This window comes from Poecilia reticulata, linkage group LG20 (genome assembly GCF_000633615.1).
Source record: "Poecilia reticulata strain Guanapo linkage group LG20, Guppy_female_1.0+MT, whole genome shotgun sequence".
In the NCBI taxonomy this organism is placed as follows: Eukaryota; Metazoa; Chordata; class Actinopteri; order Cyprinodontiformes; family Poeciliidae; genus Poecilia; species Poecilia reticulata.
Window position 1 is genome coordinate 23178229 of NC_024350.1, and position 8319 is coordinate 23186547.

Consider the following 8319-nt stretch of genomic DNA (forward strand, 5'->3'; position numbering starts at 1 on the left):
ATAAAATAAAAAGTAAGCTCCAGAATGTGTAGTATCATTATGTAAGTTATTGAAAATTATCCACATTACTCTTTGCAAAATACCTCAGTGTCAATCTGATTGGTTGGAGATAATCTTTAAACAACAACATTCAACTTTTGTGACAAGTTTTGAATTAGATTTTGGTCTAGTCTTTGAGTCATTCTAACACACGTAAATGCATTGATCCAATCTTATAATAATAATAATTAATAATAATAATCTTTATTGCCATTATAAAAAACATGTATTAAAATTCAAGGGTTTTAACTAAATTTGGTGCCTTAGATATAATGCCAGCTGGCATTTAATGCCCTGATGGCTACTGGGTATAAACTGTTCTTCAGTCTATTTGCTCTCACTTTGGTACTCCTATCTGCTGTGTCCAAGGTGTGAGGAGTCTTCAAAAATGTTCCTGGCTTTCTTAAGTCAGCGGGACCTCTGGAGCTCTACGAGAGAAGCAGAGAGCAGTCGATGGAGTGCAGGGCACAGATTTTATGATTCTCTGGAGAGTCTTCCTGTGTGCTGCAGTGCAGCTGGAGAACCACACACAGAGGCAATAGCAGATGATGCTTTCAACAGAGCATCAATTGAAGGACACCAACAGTTTTTGAGAGAGGCTCTTCCTGAAATGGAGTCCCTGCTGTTTTTACATCCCAGGCCAGGTTATGCAGGTTATTCTTGAGTGTTGCCAAGAAATGGAAGATTGGCAGTCTCTCCACCCTGTACACATAGATTTATAGTGGTTGAATGTTTACGTTACTTCTAAAATCCATTATGAGCTCATGTGTTCACAAAATGACAAACTGCAGTTTTGGACTTCCTACCACTTGTTTCAACATTGACAACTGTTCCTCTTGTGTAAAGACCAGTTTTGTGGTGTTTATGACTAATGTCCCATCTTAGCTGTAGCTTGCTGCAGTTCCTCCAGTTACCATTTTCCTCTCGGTGGATTCTCTACTTCAGCGTTTCCCAGCCCTTGTCCTCAAGGCTCACTGCCCTGCATGTTTTAGATGTTTCCCTGCTTGATCCCTTCCTGAACTGGCCGATTCAGTTCTCTGTTTGCTCATGTTTTTTGCCAGATTATGATATTGCAATGTTTAGACTTGATGATTGTAATCATAGTTAATAACCTGGTTAAACAAAACAACTTTTTCAGGTTCCTATGGTTTTCTGACCAAGGTCTTCAGACTGTACCATGTATGTACCATGATCTTTTTTTATTATTACTTTAGTTAATAAATAACTGAATGTAGTCATTTTTCTCATGTAGTTTTTGAATCTTGTTTTGTAAGACACTTTGTGATTTCATGTTTCAAAGGTGCTATGTAGGTTTTACTTACTCCTTTTACTCACGTTTCCAGGTACTGAAGCCTCATTTTTCACAGCTCTGATGGAAGTGAAAACACGGATCCAAAGAGAGGAGCTAATAGTACTGCAAAACTAACACAACCCCTCTCTCATGCTCTCAATAGAGGTTGTGGGGCAATTTTTTTTTGCCTGCCTTGGGATTTCTGAGTCATCCTGTCAGATCTGTTAGAGGGTCAAAGTGAAGCACAGTGTGCTCAGTTGAGACTTTATTGACACTTTGAAAGCGAAACCTCTCTGGAATTCTCTAACAGCGTCTGCTCAATAATAACCTTTTGGTCAAAGCTTTATTTTACAGAACATCCGGTCTTTGTGTGCAGGATGGTTAAATGAGCATCCCGTGTGTTATTTGCAAAACCCATTTGCCAAAATAAATGAGCTCCACAGCTGCTGCAGTCAGTGTGAGAGCCATTGATCAACATTAGGATTTTCTGGTATCATCTGCTGTTGGGCATTATATATGCCTAGTCTTAACAGTAAACAGTGTACAACATAAAATAAAAAATAATAAAAAAGAACATTTACTTAGATAAAAACATTTACTTTTAGGCAAATTGTCTTTTTGGATAGTATCAATCATACACTTGGTGATTAATTCAGCTAAGTTATTAAAAACAAAAGAAGAGACGTAAATAATTAATTGCTAAAATAAGTTCAATTCTGGACTCCAACCTTGTGTTCTGGAGAACAAAAGCTCTAATTTCCCAATTAAATTAGGTGAAATTCTAACATATTGACCCACTAATGTTATGTACACACTGACTCAGTGACTGTAATAGATCGTGATCATGTTGTTCCACAGAAATATAAAGTTGTGTAATTAGAATTCATTTGGTTAGAAAGTACTCCATTATCTGAGCTCGGGGAACCATAGAAATATTGAAGAAATATGATGAGAATGAACCCTACATGTGATTGCATCTTCTGGAAATACTAAATCTGAATAAAAAAATAAAATAAAAAGAAGCCTAAATAAGATTTAAGCTTGAACTACTGTAGGATGACTCAGAGAAACACAAATAGTACCCCAATCGGCTATTCTAATGTATTTTGTTTTTGTTGGATTAAGTTTCACATTTAAAAGTGTAAGTACTGATTTTCTGATCAAGAAAATATCAGGCAGTAGGCTCAGCTGTATATTTATGTTTTGGGAATCGGTGACAGCTGATATGATAATAGCACATTGAGAGGAAAGTGGTTTTCTCATGTCTCTTTGTCAAACATTAGAAGCTCTTAAGGGAGACAGAGATGGCTCAAGCCATGTCAAGTAGACATGTTAAGAAAGTATCTATTTTTTTTAGACTCATCTCTGCTTTGGTTTTAAGGTATAATTTGCCGATAATCTGAGTCAAGGAGGAAAAATATAACCTGAGAAGGAGAATGGTAAAAAAGAGCTGTTCAAATGTAAGTTGATAAACTACAGCAATTAATCCATTGATAAGCAAGAAGAATATTGATTTTCTTGTTGCCTTCAATCTCTCTGCAGGAGACATTGAGTCCTCACTTTCATGCAGCTATAACCATGATGTGCACTTACGCACTGCTGCAGACCAAACACATCTTTATGCAGTATTAATACCCTTCGGCATATTGACGTGTTACGACTACAAACTTCAGTGTATTTATACTGGGATTTTAGCTGGCAGGCAAATACAAAGTAGTCGACTTTGCAGACTGTTATATAAATATCCATAGTTTTTAAAATGATGTACGAATTTAGAATCTAAAATGTGACTTACGTGTGTATTAACCCACCAGTACTTTGACAACTCTAAATAAAGTCTGGTACAAAGTCTGCTGCAACCTTACTTGAATTCACCTGCATAGATTCATTTCAGTAATATACTCAGTGAAGGCCTCAGAGGTTTATTAGTGAACAAACAGCATCATTCAGACCAAGAAACACAGCAGACAGGAGAAGGAATATTGGAATAAAAACACCTTCCTGTCAGTGGATCAGTTCCCCACATAGCAGTGCCTCCAACACCCCACCAGCGGCTGGTGGCTACTTCAGCTGAGATCTATGAATTTCTAAGTTGGTAATTTGACAGTTGACTATTTTAGTGTTCGACAAGGAGTTTTTACCGCTCAGAGAGAATCCCAGTGAGCGACCGTGATGCACGGACTCAATCTTCTCCTGAGCTGCACTTTTCGGCGACACGGACCACGTAGTATTCTCATGTCTAGCTTTTGTTAAGACCACGTAGAAGTTCTCTTGCACATTTTTGCATCCATTTTTAGTTTGAGATTGAATGCTGTTAGCGAATGAATCAGCCTGAAAGTCATTTGTGTGTTTGATCGAAGTAGAGGACAGTGACGCTTTTGTGAAGATTCAGAAAGATCTTCATGCTTGGCGAAAAAGTAATCAATGTCGTTTCAGCTGTGATTAAAGCAGTACTCCACCTGTTTTGTCTCCTGGAGATGTTGATAATTACTCTGCACAATTTATCAGTGCAGAGAAGAGGTACTTTCCTCTTAGCGACTCATTTATTTTCCTGTTCTTTGTTTCTTGTTTTATATTAGTCGTGTTCCTCCTACATTCTGCTAAGACCCATTCCAATTCGCAACACTTTGCAAAAGTATTACTACCCCTAAAACTTTTTCACATGTCATGTTGTAACTGCATTGAATTGTACTTCACCTTTAAGCAGAACAGCAACCGCAAGCATACATCCGGAGCTATAGTGAAATGGTAAAGATCAAAGCTCATGTGCTAGAATGGCCCAGAGAAAACTGGGTCTGAAGAGTGGAAGGATTTCTGTTTTCATCAGGTGCTTTTCTGCTAGATTTGTCATTGACATGCATTTAATTTGTTCCATTGACCAAGTGCTTTGTCCTGCTTCGAGTTGGGACATGAGGATGGAAATAATAGCAGCACAAGTTGCGATGCTATTTCAGAAACTCTAAAGCAACATGTAATAATAATCTACATTAATACAGCTGAAATGGGAAATGAAGCTTCTTTTGCAAAGAAAGATGTTTTATCCCTTGGTGGCATTTGGTATTATGAAGTTGCCGGCTCCATGCCGAACCAGAACCTTGGCATTTTTCATTTCGCCTGCATTTGCATGTCAGTTGGTTTCACGTGCAGAAAATTGGATCCCAGGATCACTGCAACGCCAGGATGACCTGCAGTTTATTTTGGGTTCAAGTGGCAGTAAACCTTTCCCCTCATCTGGAGAACTTGATATTTCCCCCCTGGCCAGGTTGATTCACTCGGAGCTCCTCGGAGCGTGACAAGGAGGATGCTTAAGTGTTTGACTTGCTCCGGTTCTGCACTTCAACACTCAATCACGTCTCAGATGAGGGGAAGAAAATCAAATGTCTGAATCACTCAGAGCGGGTCGGGGAAAAGGTCAAGCTAGCCTATTTCTGGGTCCTCAGTTGCCACGGTGATGCCATCTTTAATTCATGGCGGTCGTCGGGAGCTGTCGCCTCAAGCTGGCAACTGAGTGACTGAGAGTGACCTGCTTGAGTGGGAATTCGGACAGAATTGTTTTTTTTACGCTCCTCCAGATGTCAGGTGGTCTCAGGTGGTGTCAGGTCCTCTCTGTAGTCAAAGCGACCTCAATTTCTGAGCCTCAAGCGTTGGCTAATTACTCTCTGAGGCTTTTCATTTGTATATTTGTGCTGCAGGACAAGTTCTGCTCTCTGGAAACAAATTTGTGACTTCTGTCAAAACTTAAAAAAAAATAATTTGAATTAAACAGAGCAAACAATTTAACCAGTTTTCCATTATATTGACTCTGAATAAAAATTATTTGTATCTCTTACAAACTCGGGCAGAATTTATTTTAAATTTTTACTTAGCTATACTTTTTTATTTGGAGCTAATAAAAATAATTATATATCCGCTTCACCCTCATTAAATTATATTCTCCATACACACCTTTAATTCATCGAAGTTGTCATGTCAGACCACTAAGTGGCGCTGTGATTTTAGGAAGTCATCGAAACGCGCATGCGCTTTTGATACTTAGCGCCTCATTTAGAAAACTGCAGCAAGTCCCTGACGAAGTCGCTGCGCATGTAACACTTTTATTCTCATATCAGAAGTTGCGTTGACCTGAACAGGCAAAGTAGCACAACACAGCATAATGCTATCCGCCATTGTTTTTGTTGTTATCTGCCTGTGCATACGTAGAAGAAACCCTGTAGCTACGTGTTCTGCGCTTTCGCCGCTTTTGCACCTGCGGAGTAGGGCACACCTCAGTGGGGACTGTTCCCGAAAAGTTCTGAGACCTGGTTTCAAATAGACTGATCTGTTTGAAATGAAGATCAGTTTCCACCGCGGCTGGATCGCAACAAAATGTCAGGGTTTCACTAACGAGCGGCTTCGTGTAAATGGGGTAATTGACTGAGCATCTTTCATTTTTCTAAAAAAAATGAAAAATGTTTTCCTCAAAAAAAAAAAAAAAAAAAAGAAGCAAAATGTCTTTTGGTTGCATTTGCAGACAGAACAAAATTATTTATCTTACTGTTTCTTTTTTTTTTTTAGTTAAGATGCCACTGACAGAGGCTCAAATCCAATTTCTGGTTTTCTTCTAAGTCAAACCTTCTGGTTTTGATTCTGGCAGACTCTGGGTCATTTTTTAAAATAATAAAAGTACTCTTCCTAAAACAAAACATCATCTGAGCATAATTTCCCTTTTAAGCAAGATGACTTGATTTGACGTAATGCCGAGCCTAGTGGAGCTACTTTAATCTTAGAAAGGGAAAGCCATAATGACTCAAGCTGTTTCGGTGTAGACATGGTGTCAGGCGTGCGGTGATTTGCTTGCAGGTGATGTTCTCTGCTATCCCTGCTGCAGCCATGCTCTCCCTACTCTGCTCCCCTGTGCTTTCATTGCAGTTGTCACCCACTGCGGCGTTCCAAAATGGCTTTTTTGGCAGGCAGCACACGTGAGTGTGTGCGTGTGATTAGGAATGAGTCAGGTGTCCTTGCTGGTAGCTTATATTTATTGTAAAGGATCCCAGAGAGTGGATGAAATATGTCTCTTAGCTGCAGCAGGCTCTGGGAGTGGCCGTCCTCGCTGCCAGGCTCCCAGCATCCTTCCTTGGCCCCCTCTGATATCGCAGATGGTAGCCCAGCACAGGCCAACCACCTGTGAGGGAAACTATCACAGACTTCTTATTCAGGATTTGGTTTTGCCTCTTGGGGACGTTTTTAAATGATCCAGACAAGGTCAACCAATCACAGCCAGATTTGTCAAATCTACAATTTTTAACTGAGGGATTAACAGGTTTGAAATATGTGCTTTTACTGTTTTATATTGCGAGATTTATTTATTTTTTTCTTAAGGTGACATTCAGAATGCATTTCCCTCCTCTTTGTTTTCACGCCTCTTAGGCTGGACACCCACGCTCTTTGTCCCTGACACACAGGGAGATTTCAGCTGAAGGTTAATAGTTTCTGAGAGTGTCTCTACGCAGACGTATGTGTCGCCCTCGGGTGCAGATAGTTGTAATAAAACCAAGATACAGGTCGTAGGGTCCAAGCTGTACATGGATTTTGGGAAGTTTTACGGCACAAAAGTAAACAGTTTTCTTAAAATATATAGTGCTGTCATTTTGTTTTTATTGTACCAAATTTTAGCTGTCTTCTGCTAAGAAAAACCTGCATCACTAACTCTCTTCCACTGCCGACCTGATCCTCGTGGATTCTCCCTGCATGCTGTGTTTATGAATCAGGTCACATTGCGTCTATTTCTGGAGGGGGAAAGCTTCTGCACATTTAGAACACCTGCCGCTAGCTCACAACAAGAGCTGCCACTTGAGTAAAACAAAAAGCCCAAAAAACAACCACCTAAGCTGCTTGTTTCCATGGCCAAATATCAAATTGTCATTCTACAGTGTTGAATGAATCAACATTGTAGAACGTTATAACACAAGAATAGTGTTTGACATATAACACTCTATGTTTAGGGTCATTGTCCTGCTGGAAGGTGAACCTCCACTTGGAGCCTCTAATCTCTTTAGATGCCTTTTTTATTTAGCTTCCCATCAACCCAAAGCAACTTCTCTGCCATTCTGTAAAAAAAAAGAGCGTCCCCACAGCATTGTACTGTAGCTAAATCAATCTCCTCAGAGGCCAACTTAGATTTGAAATAACTTAACACCTCAATTAACAATTTTGCTTGTGTAAAGTTGGAAAAAATACCAGTTTTCTTATTGTTGTGCTCATTGACTAAGCTAACAACAATTAGCATTACAAACATTTAACCATACGTGCTAAGCTTTTCCGGGCACAAAGTGTGTTAAAGTTCAGTGTTGATCTGTTTTGACTGGAGTACCTTTTTTCCACATTGTTGGAGAATAACTTGTGGTAATTTTCAAATTAGATTTCTTCTAATTTCCCTTTACTGCAGGTATCAATATCTTTTAGTTGCAAAACTTAAATTTTTGAAATTTGAATGTTTTTGTTTGTGTAAAAATGAAATTCATAATTAAGCTGGACCATTCAGCGATGAGAACATTCTTTATTTCTTTTCTTTTTTTTTTATTTTTTTTTAATGAAAGCACTTGAAAAGCCCAAATCCTGTTATGTTGTCGCAGAACAGTAGTGCTGTTCGGAGAACGGAGAGCAAAGAATGCGTTGCACGTTCTAGTGGAGGATCTGAAGGGGAAGAACCTCATAAACGAAGAGGTTCTTCCCCTTCGTTTATAAAAACTCTTGATGTTTTTACTGAGGTTGTGCTTATAATGTAAAAGTTAAAAACCATGGCACTAAAAGAAAAGGCCGTCACAGATGGAAAAAGTTAAAAACACTGACATGAGAGTTAAATCGCAAGCAGATAAACAATTCAAAGTTATCTTTTTTTGGTCACTGTGCACTAACTACTTCCACTCAAATCCCTTCATTCATCTTAATTTATTGATGAGCTGTTTAATTATCACAATGGTGACCAGATAAAACATATACATATATATATA

The 8319-nt window shown here is 38.9% G+C and overlaps 1 protein-coding gene across 1 annotated transcript in view; it reads left to right on the forward strand.

The window, feature by feature from the left end:
* The window catches only part of ptprn2 (protein tyrosine phosphatase receptor type N2), a 147625-nt gene that overhangs the window by 7416 nt on the left and 131890 nt on the right, over positions 1 to 8319 (forward strand). The gene's annotated exons all lie outside the window — the stretch shown is intronic.